Source organism: Sitophilus oryzae, unplaced genomic scaffold (genome assembly GCF_002938485.1).
Source record: "Sitophilus oryzae breed Bouriz unplaced genomic scaffold, Soryzae_2.0 scaffold_649_pilon_pilon, whole genome shotgun sequence".
Lineage (NCBI taxonomy): Eukaryota > Metazoa > Arthropoda > Insecta > Coleoptera > Curculionidae > Sitophilus > Sitophilus oryzae.
In genome coordinates this window covers 666,662-681,584 of record NW_022147250.1, presented here as the reverse complement: position 1 = coordinate 681,584, position 14,923 = coordinate 666,662, and the positions used below count along the sequence as shown (strand labels likewise).

Genomic DNA, 14,923 nt, shown 5'->3' with positions numbered 1-14,923 from the left:
AAGAATTAGAATTACTTAGCAGTTATGAGAGGGTATCTTTCACCCCTACTGAGTTAATAAATTCCGCAAAAAATGCCCCGTCTGTCCATAACAGAAGACGGTCGATATGTCGAACACCTATAGCAAAATCTCATGTCTTGGTTTGCTATTTATTTTTCTTGATATTAGACATAGTTTAAATGTGTTGATGTTGATTAAATATATTTTAAATAGTTATAAAATTCTACATCTCTCATAGCAAATATTATTTTCGTTTTAATTGATGCTCACAGCTAGATTTTTTTGTATTACAGCCGGTGCCGTTCAAAGCCTACTCATTTAAAGTGGGCGAATTTTTATATACTCTATATCTCGAAGAGGAATCGAGCAAAATATCAAGTGTGTTATATTTTTGGAAAGGTAATTTTAAATTATTTTCAATAAATTAAAAATATACAGGGTGTCCCATATAAAAAATCAAATTTTCTGTTGATAATTCTTAAATTATTAATTTTAAAAAATTATACTTAAACCATTAAATTCTACGTAAAAAGGTGCTTTGGAAATGTTTTCATAAAAGTACAAAATTTTCCATAACAAAAAAGTTACAGCGATTTGTTAAAAGTGCATATTTTTGAAAAACACCCCGTAACTCCGAAACGGTAACAGATATCGATATGCGGTTTTCACTATCATGTTTTTGACAAAAATTGAGCTCCAGACACCGATATTAGTTTTCGTCTATCTCCTATAGAAAAGGTGTTTCCATTTAAAAGCGTCGAATTTGACCCACCCTGTACACTGCTCACACAGTTTAAAGAATATATACATATATATTTATATTCGTTAAACTGTGCTGCTACGCAATTCAGGATCTACGCGGATCGAGGGACAGGGCGTAGGTAGATCGGAATGTATAGGTATAGACAAGTGGCGGCATTTTGGCTTTTTTATATCGCAATTTGTAAACAGCGCTTATTTGTAAACAACCCCCGTTTTTAGAGAGCTTCTTAGATAACAATCGATATTTAGAAATGTTATGACACCCTGGAAATACTACCACCGAGCACGTCATTGTTGCAACTTGCAACTGCGTTAATACGCCTGGCGGTGACCGCCTCATACTCTTTCAGATATTTAGCAATAAAATAAAGAAACCTGTTATTTTTAACCTGTTATTTTAAGCTGTTTTTTATAAATAACTATAACAGTTTCAACTGTTATCTAAAAATAACAGTTTTGCCCATCACTATCTCGTCTACCAATCTGAAGGTAGTGGGTTCGAATCCCACACCCGGCATTTCATCAGCCGACTATTTTTATTAAAATAAAAATAGTTTGGGTACCTAGGTCGACTCAGCCTTAAATGAGTACTTGGGATTCACAATCTTGAGGTAATAATAGGCGGTTGAAGCATAGTGCTAGCCACATTACCTTCCTTGTATACCGAACGGCTCTAGTATGGCAAGCTGTACCTTGCCACTCCCAAGGCGTTAAGCTATTGTTGGTGGTGGAGCTATTATTATTATATAATTGATATTTATTCATGTTAGTTCTTAATTCGACCCCATAAATTAAAACTCAGGCATATTAAATCCGATGACCGAGCTGACCATAAAAATATGCCATGAAAATATCCAGCGTCTCTATCTACTAAAGTAAGTGGTATCCAAGAAGCTCCACACATTCATAGCAAAATAAGCGTCCCAACTGCACCAACTACACCAACTGCATTCATGCTGATGAAATTGCAACAAATATAATTTCATCATGATGGATCGGTCCCTAACAAAATTAACAATTCATCTCTTAGAAATTGTGGATAGTTCATTTCATTCATGATAATTAAAAAAGTCCAATCATTCGCCATCCGAGAATTCCTGCCTAAACATTTACCGACCAACGATCTTGGTGCTGAACTACTTGCATCAAGGGTAGATTTGAACCAGTAGTGCATATTGTTAAGAAAAATTATTCAAACGACATAAACTTTATAAAATAATAATAAATAACACAAACAACAGGAAACACGAAAATAAGCGAAATCAAGGACGAACTTGGATTAATAACTAAATGACATTACATGAAATAAACCCCTAGTTTTCGGCCATAGGAAATTTGGCCGTTTTCTGTTAAAAGCAATATGGCGTCAGAAAATTCCTAGACATTTTAATAAAATTATTGATTGTCCGACTTTCGGACATTTTAGTCTGACCTACGTTAATTACCCAAGAAATTCGTAAAAATTATATGGATGGACGAATGTCATATAAACACGTTTAAATATTTATGACGTACTTTTTTTAAGAAAATGCCCGAAATTCGGATGCATAAAAACTGAACTTAAACTTTTTGATATTTTGACGTAACCAACTTACCTCTTTTTGTTTCCTAGCCTACTACTATAATTTTTAGACCATATAATCCTAAGCGGCAGCCTAACATAATTTGTTCTCTTAATATCTCCGGTTAGAGAGAAGCTAGAAAGTTGCGGTTTGCGCTGATATTTTGGAAATTTTGAGCTCTATTTAATGGTGTAAAGAGAAATATAGCTTCCTATTTAATTTTTTTATAAAAAAGCGCAATATTTGTTATGATGTCAAATAGCGCCCTCTAGCTACCATGAAAAAAATTATGGAAACAAAATTTATACTGGAGATTATTAAGGAAAAAAAAGCGCTTTTAAACGAGCCCTAGTTTGTTTAAATCGGATAACCTTAATCAGAGTTATCCTTATTTTAATAAAAGCAAGTTTAACCTTCCCCCATCACTTTATTTTATAAGATAGAGCGAACTACTCTATATCCAAAAAAATTACAAATTTCTCGATGATTCTAATAGTAATATTTAAAATACCTGTTCACCTGCATATTTTTGAGAAAAACCAGGTTTTCTGATTGGCTATCAAATATAGCACCACCTAGCGGACATTTTTTGAACTTGAAAATCATTTCCAGCGATTTCTCTTGGTCGATTTACTTATTAGACTTTTTTTCCCAAAGTTATACGATAAGTAGTTTCTGAGATACAGCCGGCGTCCATTCTTAGTTGGCCGCCCGGTACAGGGTGGTCCGAACTGTATTCCGGAAACTTCGGCAGCATATTCTGCAGATAAAAATAAGTAAAAATGTTCGCGTAAATGTATGTCCTAAAATACTTTGTTTCGGAGATACAGGGTGTAGAAGTTTCATTTTTATTTCGATTTTTTCTAAATAATTTCTGAAGTAACGTCAATATTTGGATAAAAGTTGGTGTCTGGGAGTTTTGTGACACAAGAAATTTGATTTTGATGTCAAAATGACTCCTATTTGTAGGGGGCGCCACCTACATGCGTTTTGACTGTTTTGAAGAGTAATAACTCCTTGTGCGTACCTGTATAAAACTACTGAATAAAAAAATATACATTTCCATGAGTTTTTACGTAAAAAATGTCTCTTCGTAAAAATGGCTACGAGTAACCGTTCTCAAGATATTTAAAATGGAAATAGTCAATACATGTCATTATTAACAAAAAATAAGCACACATTGAGTATAGTTATTTGACTGAAATAATAATTTTTTTATTTTTAAATTAATCATAAATTTTTCTGCGAAAAAATGATAATTAAACAGTTTCTGTTGAACTTTTGGCACAAAAAAAATCAAATTTATGGTTTCAGTCTAATAACTATTTAGTCAATATGTATAATTTATGTCAATGATGACAGGTATTGATAATTTCAATTCCAAATATCTCGAGAACCATTACTCGTAGCGATTTCTACCAAGAGACCTTTTTTATGTAAAAAACGTTGCAAAATGTATATTCTTTTACTCGGTAGTTTTATACAGGTACGGACAATAAGTTATTACTCTTCAAACCAGTTTAAACATATGTAGGTGGCGCCCTCTACAAGTAGAAGTTATATTGACACGAAAATCAAATTTCTCACGTCAAAAAACTCCCAGACACCAATTTTCATCCAAATATTGATGTTACTTCATAAATTATCTAGAAAAAATGGAAATAAAAATGAAACTTCTACACCCTGTATCTCTGAAACTAAGCATTTTAGGACATACATTTATACGGACTTTTTTACTTATTATAATCTGAAGAATATGCTGCCGAAGTTTCCGGAATACAGTTTGGACCACCCTGTATACTCGTATTGGCTATAACTGGAGAGAGAGAGAGGAACATCGGTAAACAATCATTTTAAGCAAAAAAACTTACCTTTTGACTTGAAAGTAAGAATTGTACAGACAGCACTTCAAGAGTTCCATCACTCCTCTAAGAGGCGGCGAAATTATTTTAGAAAAGGTTGTCTGCTTTCAATCTAGCCTCGACAATTCTAACGATTCCTCCAAGGGGACGTTAGTATATCTACCGGGTGCATCCCAAAAGTGGCTCACCCCTATAACTTTTTTATTTTTTTTAGATAAGAAAACGAGGTTTGGTATATTAGTACAGGCAGTCCTCGATTTACGTCGTTTCGTGTTACGACGCACAGTGCTTCGAACATATGGCTCTAGAGGACAAAAATGCAAAACTTCTCTTTTATTGTAGGCAATTTATTCAAACTAGGTTTATTTGACACAAATGATGAGTACTCTCATTGTACTCTCATTGTACTAAATGACGATGTTCTTAGTCCCACGTTTATGAAAAAAAAATCTTATAAATAATAAAAATGTTGGAGCTGTGTTCCATCTTAGGAAATAATAATTTATAGTATGAAAACGGTGTAAGTATTAAATAAATCCCTGTGATAAAAAAGAATTGAAATAACATTAGAACATGATTCCTACAATATAAGATAAAAATGTTTTTCTTTAAAAAACAAACAATGAAATAATGAAAAAGAAACATTAATGTTATATTTAATTAAAAAAAAAACTTAAGATACTATAAATTTACTTTAGGACAACAAAATGCATAGATCGTAACTACTCTGATTCAGAAGAATCACTGCTGACAGAATCTTCCAAATTTATAGTATCCAAATCACAGGTAGATGAAGTATCCTCACATGTAAGATATTTCTGTACATCATTTTCTAATATGTTACTTTTTCGTGTTGTTACTGTTCTCTTTGTTGGTATGAGGGGTTCGGATGTTAATAGTTACCTCTTTAATAGACCATATCCATATAATATTTTTTCCTTCTCTTGGGTATGAGGTTTTATAATAAATTGAAGATGGAAACTTTTTTATGCGACGTTTCGCTCCAACATAGTGGGCTTTTTCAGGCACAAGTGGTGTCTCATTTGACTGGAAGGTTCATCAATATCTAATAAAGAACACATTTTTTGAAATACAAATAATTTTAAGTTCTTGTCCCTATAATCAAGCCAAGTATCAACCAGATCGGCATTGCTTATCAATTTTACTCCATCTGAAAAGTATTGTAAAATAGACTTCGTCGCAAGCAGACGCAGGTGAACTATACAAAAAAGTAAAAGTGTATGAATATGGAAACAAAAATATTCAATAAATACGATATGTTTTGATATGTTTTTTTTAAGTTTGAAAACGTAAAATTTTTATACCCATTTAAGAATCATCTTAAAAAATAAATAAAAACTAAACAATCACGAACTTGTTTAGAAATAAATTTAAAGTACATACCTTGTTTTAACAATAGCCATAGTGGCTTTCAATTAAGTACGTACCGCTTAACTCCATAATATACAGAACTACTATGAATGTTATTCTTTTCACTGATAAGATAATGATTGCAAAATTTATTTTTAGTGAAAATATTTTCTAAGAAAAAACGCTGTTTATGAAAAATAATATACAGGATGGTTGAACATTGCTATAAGTATAAAATTACATATTCAGATATTAGTAAATTTTTACTTTTTTTTTCGATTTTTGTCCATGGGATGAAGTACTGTGCGTCGTTTCGAGTTACGTCGAACAAATTTTTGTCACTATTCCTCAAAGTTAAGTCCCACTGTTTCGAATTACGTCATTTTTTGAAAAGAACAATCCAAATTCTGAAAGAAGTTTGGATATAAACAATAAAATTTTAGCAGCATACAAGCAGGGTTGACAGATCCTCATAATGAAAAAGCGGCACAGTGTTGATCAATACTTAATTAGCAATTATTACGACTTTTGACGACACCCACAGTAAAAGTTCCAATCAAAAAAAGATAAATATTATACTTTATAAATATGTCTACTTTACTCTAGGGTATTTCTGTAGTTGCCATATTTATATATTATATTTACTATTATGGATAGTTAAAAATAGTTTTTTTGATTAAATAGTGAAAAAGCGGGACTAAAAATACTCGCCCTAATTTGTTTTTCATAAAAAATACATTCTAAAATATAATTTGTTTTTTATATTTTTCTTTTTTTGTTTTCCGTTTTTTTTTTGTTTCTTGTATTATTATAAGTTTAACTACATATACAATACACTGTTTTTCATACCTCAATTATTTAAAAATACAATAATATTAATATATACAAACGCACATCTCTTTGTTTTATTGTATTATCTTACAAAAGTACCTAACTTCTCCATTTCCTATAGAATCTTATGACAAAATAAGATTCGACTTACGTCGTTTCGACTTAAGGCGCTGTTTTGAAGAACCTAACCTGCGGTAAGTACGAGGACTGCCTGTATATGACATAAATTAGCATTGCGTGTGCAATTGTTTTTGGTCACTTCCTGTTTCACCAGAAATGACTATAACTTTTGATTTTTAAATGGCACCCTCGGTATTGTTTTACTTTATTCGATAGAAAATGACATTCTGAACAGAATGACATATCATATGTCAACTTTTGACGTTTTTGCTTAATAAAAAATTGTATTTTAAAGTTACTGTTGTTACTGAAAGTGTACAGTTTAACACTAATTTTTAATCAAGAAACCTTGGAAAAATAGATTTGATAGTCTAATGTTTTCAGTGTCTTGTCCTGACCGGTTAAAATATGCCCAAATCGATCATATCTCAATTTTTTCAAATGGAACGAGGGTGGCTCATTAGCATATTTGAAAAAGTATTTTTTACGAATAATTTGATACCACAGACTTGGTATTTGAGTCAACTTTTTGTTATGTCATAATTTCAAATAAACCATATGCGCAAATGTCAAACATATTATGATATGTCATTCTATTCAGAGTGTTATTTTCTATCAAATAAAGTAAAATCATACCGAGGGTATTACTTAAAAATCAAAAGTTGTAGTCATTTCCGGTAAAACAAGAAGTGACCGAAAACAATTGAATACGTCAATCAATCCTAATTTATGTCATATTTTCTGTGATTTCTCTAAGACTTTCGATTGTGTAAATCATAATATCTTAATTAACAAATTGCAATACTATGGTTTCAGGGGAGTGCCGCCCGAATGGCTTGTCATATCTTGGCAACAGAAGGCAGCTTGTGAGGATTGATACGTCTATGTCTTCTTGTAAGCCTATAGAATATGGTGTCCCTCAGGGTTCAGTACTTGGCCCTATTTTGTTTCTGGTGTTTATCAACGATACTGCAAATCTAGACATTAGCGGTAAAATCTGCCTCTTTGCGGACGATACTCGTTTCACTTGGAGCGGCCCAGATATTGCGGCACTATATGATACTATATCCAGTGACTTACGCACGATTAAATCTTGGTGCGATTATAATCTCCTATGCCTCAACCTATCAAAAACTAAAGTTTTGTCATATAAAAGTACTATACAACCTTTTGTACTTAATAACACCACTATTGACGTCGTGGACTGTGTGAAGTTTTTAGGACTTGTTGTAGACAACTCGTTAAAATGAGACTTTCACATCGAAGCTCTATCAAAGAAACTAAGCGCTGCCTGTTTTGCGCTTAGTTTCTAAGATCAGTTTCTAAGGAACTTAACTTCTCAACCTCTAGAATAGCCTATTATGCCCTTTTTGAGTCACATCTTCGTTATGCCCTTCCGTTCTGGGGTACTTGCTGCGCAACAAAATTTGATCGTATTTTCAGACTTCAAAAGAGATATTTATTGGGACTGAACAGTAGAACTCACTGCCAGAATTTCTTTAAACATTTCAAAATACTGACTCTTCCTTCTTTATTCATTTTTGAAGCCGTTTGCTTAATCCGCAAGCACATTCTGCTATTCCCGAAATGCCATCTCATAACTAATCTACTTAGGAATGCGGAGCACGATCTTTATCTGCCAACCCCGAGCTCAGAACTAGTTAAAGGTTCAATACTGTACAATACCAAAAAATGTACAATCATCTGCCTTTGAATATCAAGTCGCTTTCATTCCTTCCCACATTTCGCAAAGCTCTAAAATCATACTTACTGGAGAGAGCCCTATATACGGTAAACGACTTTTTTGTTGGTGTTTAATTATAAACAATTTTGAATTTTAAAATTTTGATCATCTCACACACTGGTCAAAGGTCAAGTAGTTAATATTTTATAACTCTAAAATTATAACTATTTACTGCGTACTGTTCTGCAATTGTCCATGTATATTCTTTTTGTTATTTTAATGACTTAAATTTTTTTGAATTGTATTATTTGTATTGTGTATTTTTTGTTGTTTGCATTTTTTTTGTGCTTTTGTTTGTTTTGTGAGTGCTCTGTCGATGAAGCCGTTTTGGCTTTTTGTACAATAAAGCGTTGTTTGTTTGTTTGTTTTTTCATATACTAACATACCAAATCTCGGTTTTTTAACTAAAAAAGTTATAAGGGTGAGTCACTTTTGAGACGGACCCGATATAAATTCTCCACATCAAAACTAACAAATTTAGCCGAAGGACCTAATTCTATGTGTTTTAAATTCTTTACAAATGAAGTTGTTTTTCCTACTAATGGCGGGACAATTTGATTGACGTTGACTGCCATCAAACTTTTTCACCGGTGAATGCCTGACCGCATTATAAAAAATCAGTGGTTTTAAGAATTAGTTTAGCTTACACTTGATAACGGTCAGTGATCTTGATGACCGAAACGTTGTTATAATCAAAATAAAGAAAGGCATTGGACGTCCAAAATTCTTTCATTTTCAATTGCTATGTATTATAAGCATTAGCAGTTTCGGTAGAAGTTAAAGTTGTTTTTACAATATAAACAGAAAACTTAATTAGGAGAAGTATATGTGTGACTCTTTAATTTATACCCTGTTAAGTTTTTATTTTTATAATCAAACTTTTGTGATTTTGTCTTATTTTTTTATTTTTTTTAATCATAAAATTCTAAGAGGATTTCGCTGCAACTGAAAATATATTGAATATAATGCTTAAAAAGTTTTAATGACAATCCGAATTTCGCGCGTTTTAATCTGGCATACAAAATGTAATTAGACAGTTTAAAATTATATGTTGTACCTCGAGGGGCAAACCGTTGGTGGTATTTATTGTACAAGCACTTGGTAATACTGGTATTTTATTGGTACTTTTGGTACTAATTTGATATTTTTGGTACTAATTGGGTATTATTTGGTAAAAAACAGGTATTATTTGGTAATAAACTGGTTTTATCTTGTATTAAACTGGTATTAAACAGGTATTTTGTTGGACATCTCGCAACGGTGGATGTGGATTAGACGCACGTCGCGACGGCCGGGAAGCTGATTGCATCGTTTCTAGCCCATTTGCATTGAAAATGAGCCGGTTTTGCGCTTTTTACACATCAAAAATTTTTGGTGTTGACCTATTTTATATCAAGTATTTTAAAGTTTTTATATTTAGTGTCTAAGGTAAGTACCTACTTAACAATAAAATATACTTCCTAGTTAGGTTGCTGGCCTATTTGAAAAACAGGTTATTTTTACCCGATTAATTGCCAAGCTTGCAATTTTTCAATGCATAAAAATGGGTTTTACGCAAAAACGGTACATAGCGTCATACGAAAAAATGTCAAGAAATTAAAGAACTCGCATCATGGAAACATAACATAGATCTCGTTAGAATTTCTTATTTTTCTTGTGCATATAATTATATTTTTGAGCTTATAAGTAACAAATAGCGCAAATAACAAAAAAATCAATTACTTTTTATGTCTAGTTTTTATTTTATAAATTTTTGAAGTATCGATGTTAATGGAACCGTTAAAATTACTTTCTAAACGTGTCATGACAGTTTAGCTTTATTCGAGTTCCCAAAAAGTACGGTTCTAGAACGGTTCAAAACGCTGGCACAATATATGATTTTTTGCAACTTTTGACACGAATGATTGTCGAAATTAGACTGTGCGATTGTTTTAAATCGTTCTAGAACCGTACTTTTTTGGAACTCGAATTAAGCTTATATGTTTTTCTGACCTAATTATCGTAGTTTGACATGAATAGGCCCTAAAGCTCCAAATATCTTAAATTCTTTAGATACTAAAAAGAATAATACTAATTTGGTATTTTTGGTTCTAATTTGGTATTTTTTTGGAAATAATTTGGTATTTTTGGTAATTTTTCCCAAAATTGGTATTTATTGTACACCATTTTTGGCAGCGGTTTGCCCCTCGTTGTACCTACTTTTTTCGTAGAATATTTGTGAAATTCGTATACATAAAATCTAGGCTTAAGAATCGAGATTTATTTTATTTTATTCTAATGTGCTGACACAATCAGCCGCGGTATTTATTTAAAAACAATATTATATTTGATAGACGTTCTAAAGACTATAGACACTACTGATATTTAAAATTTAAATAAAAATTAATTTGATAATATTTAACTAACATCTAGTTTAGGATAATAACAATTACACAAATAAATTCTTCGTAAGTATATGAAAAAAGAAGCAATAGTTTATAGATTCCACTTTACTGACAATTAAATTTATGACATACTTTGTTTAAAATTTAGTATTAAACTAACTTGAACAGCATTATTTCATCTCTCGCGAATTGTGTAAACATTAATTATTTAACTTATTTATAATTAAAAAGTGAAAGGTTCTTGCAGTATCAATATGTAATATTTAAATAAAAATATTTCTTGGTAGGTTTATGCTCCGAAACCGGTAACGAGAGTGTGGTTGGTTTCCCTATAACGGCGAACAAAGATAACCTTTTGTTATTTTCAGTCTTTCATTATTTTTGAAAGATGAAAGAAAAGATTTTACAAAATAGCACTTATATGGCAAAACATATTTTTACTTTAAATATTGCTTATTTATAATACGGCTTAAGGCGGGTTCTCATGTATCAGTCTCACTGAAGCAGTCTAACGGATTCAGCGAGACTGAACAAATACTGGACGTGAAAGTATGAATATATTGTTACGTTTTTCGTCGGTTCCGTGTGGATAGAAAGTCACAATTTATTTAAACACAATTTATTTAACACTAATTAACAAAAACAATAACGATTAAAAGACTTAAAGAACTATTTATTAACTTATCTAATTATTTATCTAACAGAAATTTATTTTGTTCACACGGCACGGGTCCGCAACAATATGATTCAGTCTTCTTATGTTCATTTCGATCGCTCAGTCCTACTGAATCAGTTAGACTCATAGACTTAAAATAAAATATAGACTGAGCATCTCATTCATAAATAGTTGGAAGATGCGGTCAGACAATGTCTTGTTATTGACACGAGCGATAGATAGGCTGTCTCCGTCGTAACGGTTGTTCCCTGACGTCTCTGACGAGGAATGCAACACTGTCTTTCGTTTCTCGGTACACCTGAACTCTCCGTACCATAGCCGGGTAATTTTTTTATTTTAATGAAGCTATAATTCAATTAAAAATATATCGTATTTAATTTTTTTATATTTTATTAAGATTTAGGAGAGATTCTTTAAATAAACGTTTAGAAAAAACACGTCCAAAAGCGGTAAAAATAATAAAATACATGTTATAGAAAAAAATCTAATAATCGAAATTACCTATTTAATTTTTGAAATTAATAAATTAATTATTAATTTTAGTCAAACATTTACAACCCTAATATTAATCACAAAAAAAAGGATCTATTCTATAGATATAATAGAATCGGCGACATGGAAAGAGAAAAAACTTCATGATTGTTGTAATTTTTTTTCTGGTAAGTGATGACTTATTATGTAAATTAGAGAAAACAGAGATCTGTTTCATTAAAGCAAGCTTTTAGGAAGTGGATAAAATGAAAACTACATTTATTTAACCCGGTACTGTCTTTATTATACCGGCTGCGTCCAAAAAGTGGCTTACCCCCATAATTTTTTTATTTTTTCTAATAATAAAACAAGATTTGGTATGTTAGTATATGACATAAATTAGGATTGAGTGATGCATTCAATTGTTTTTGGTCACTTCCTGTTTCACCGGAAATGACTATAACTTCTGATTTTTAAATGGCACCCTAGGTATATCTCTACTTTATTCGATAGAAAATGACACTCTGAATAGAATGACATATCATATGTCAACTTTTGACATTTTTGCATAAGGTTTAATTGAAATTGTAACACGCGGTTCATAACGAAAATTTGACTCGAAATACCAAGTATCAATATATTCATAAAAAAATGCTTTTTCGAAATATGCTAATCAGTCACCCTTGTTCCATTTATAAAAATTGACATATGATTAAAAATACGATTTGTGCATCTTTTAACCGGCCTAGACAAGACACGAAAAAGATTAGACGATCAAAACTATTTTTCCAATGCTCCTTGATTAAAAATTAGTGTTTTTAACACCGCCGTGGCACCCTCGATTGAAATTTATAATACGATTTGTTTTTAAGCGACAATGTCAAAAGTTGACATATGATATGTCATTCTATTCAGAGTGTCATGTCATAAAGTGTCATGTCAATAAAGTAGCAATATACCGAGGGTGCCATTTAAAAATCAAAAGTTTTAGTCATTTCCGGTGCAACAGAAAATGACCGAAAACAATTGAATGCGTCAGTCAATCCTAATTTACGTCATATACTAACATACAAATCTGTTTTTTTATCTGAAACAATAATAGAATGTCATAGGGGTGACTTTTGAGACGCACCCGGTATATTAAAAAATATTGTTTCATAATGCAATATCATTTTAAAATTCTTGTATGTTATTTTAGATTCTGAAGATAGTTTTAGGATAAACTGGAATATATTTTTAATAAAAACATGATTAATTTTTTAACCGATGCCTAATATAATTTATCTTGTATAATGACAGGGTTATAATTATGATTTTGTTACAAAAACTTTTATATAAATGATTATGTAACAGAAAAAGTTCAGATTTTACATTTTACGAAAATATTATCTAAATAAGCGCCTTTCTACAACAACGCCACTGACTCCCAATTGGTAAATTGAGAGTTGCCTACCGGTCGAAAGTCGTTTCGAGACTCAAATGGACCATTTAAGTCATATTTCTTGCAAATTTGACACTGGCGAACCATATTTTATAGTTCTTGAATACAAAAAGTAAATAAAATAAACATTTAAGGACTACAAACTAAGAAAATGCAATAATTCAGCTAGAGAGAAGTAGCGGCAACAATGCTTTACTACACACGTGCGACGCGTACTAATAATGAATAGGCGACCTCGTCTCTAATCGGTGTTGCCATATTGTAAAGGATTTATCCTTTTTACATAGTATTCGACTGATAATAAAGTAGTATAATATAAGGACTATTTAATACATCTATGGAATATTAAAACCTACTTTATTAAAATGCAGTATTAATATCTCAATATATGTGTATAACAAGTAAAAAAATATTGATAATATTAAAGACGTGACAACATAGGCTGGACGAGGAAGGTTTGGTCGACTGCGGTCGAGTGTACCCAGAAGTAAACATGTGTACAAAAATGATTGTTTGACTGCGTGTAGATGTAAATAGTGTAGTCTATATTTTATTTTAAGTCTATGGTTAGACTGCTGTACGTGAGAACCTGCCATGAAAAGTATATTCATACTTTCAGTGAAATTAAAAGCTAGTTGTACTTTAATTCATTTTGACTGAATAATGAATACCAACTGAAGTTTAAAAGATGGTTCACACGTGTCTCAGTGCAGCAGTTTATACAGGGTGTTTCAAAAACCATGTGCCATCTCTCGTGGGTATCTCATGTAAAAATAAGATTTATTTTTTGCTTTGTTTTTTTTAAGTTGCTTTGTTTCTTAGCTACAGGGTACGATTTATTATAATTTTCTTCCAAATGCTTTCAGTGATTCAAATTATTTTGAGGGTGAAGCTTACTATGAGTATAGCATAATTTAATGGTAAAAAAGTGTCATATTCACCAGGAACGTAAATATGGGGTAATACAAAAAAACATGTGCGCTACTGACTTCTTTTCTCTTGTGAGCAAAATTGTGTAGACCGTTTAATGCCAATTAAAAGTTGTCTCTTCATATTTTGACGATTTCGGTCTCCTTGATGATATAAACGCAATTTTATCAATTTTCCTCAATCCAAGTATAATAGCAATTTAAATTTTTTTAATGTCATTAACTGACAAAAGTTTTAACTAAATACTAATTTCTCATCAAAAAAATATGAAAGAAGTTCTTATAAACATGCGTGCGAAAATGCATAATTTTAAAGTTACAGGATGTTAAAGCTTTTTTAAAAAGTAGATATGTCTTTTGTAATTATCTTAAATATCATTATCTTTTTGTATTTGGTATAGATAGCACTGAACATCAATGCACTGTTATAAATTTTAATAATATTTAATAACAAATTATATTAAATAAATAATGTATTCATTTTATTTTAATTTTATTAATTGTGATTACTAACATTCCGTTTAAGCCGGTCCTACGCGATATCATTTGGCATAGGCATCGACAATATTGCAATTCACAGTCAGTCCCCTACACGATGTGACAAATGTTCATGTGTCCAACGTTAGGAGGTGTTTGACACATCGTGTGGGACCGGCTTTATCCGAGCGTTTATCTCATCAAGGAGATCGAAATCGACAAAATATCAAGATACAATTTTTATCGGCATTAAACGGCCTTAAAGAGACAAGAAAGTCAGTGGCGCACATGTT

At 31.4% G+C, this 14,923-nt stretch overlaps 1 protein-coding gene across 1 annotated transcript in view; it reads right to left on the bottom strand.

The window, feature by feature from the left end:
• Positions 1 to 14,923, bottom strand: part of LOC115887866 (potassium channel subfamily T member 2) — a 314,018-nt gene that overhangs the window by 125,685 nt on the left and 173,410 nt on the right. The gene's annotated exons all lie outside the window — the stretch shown is intronic.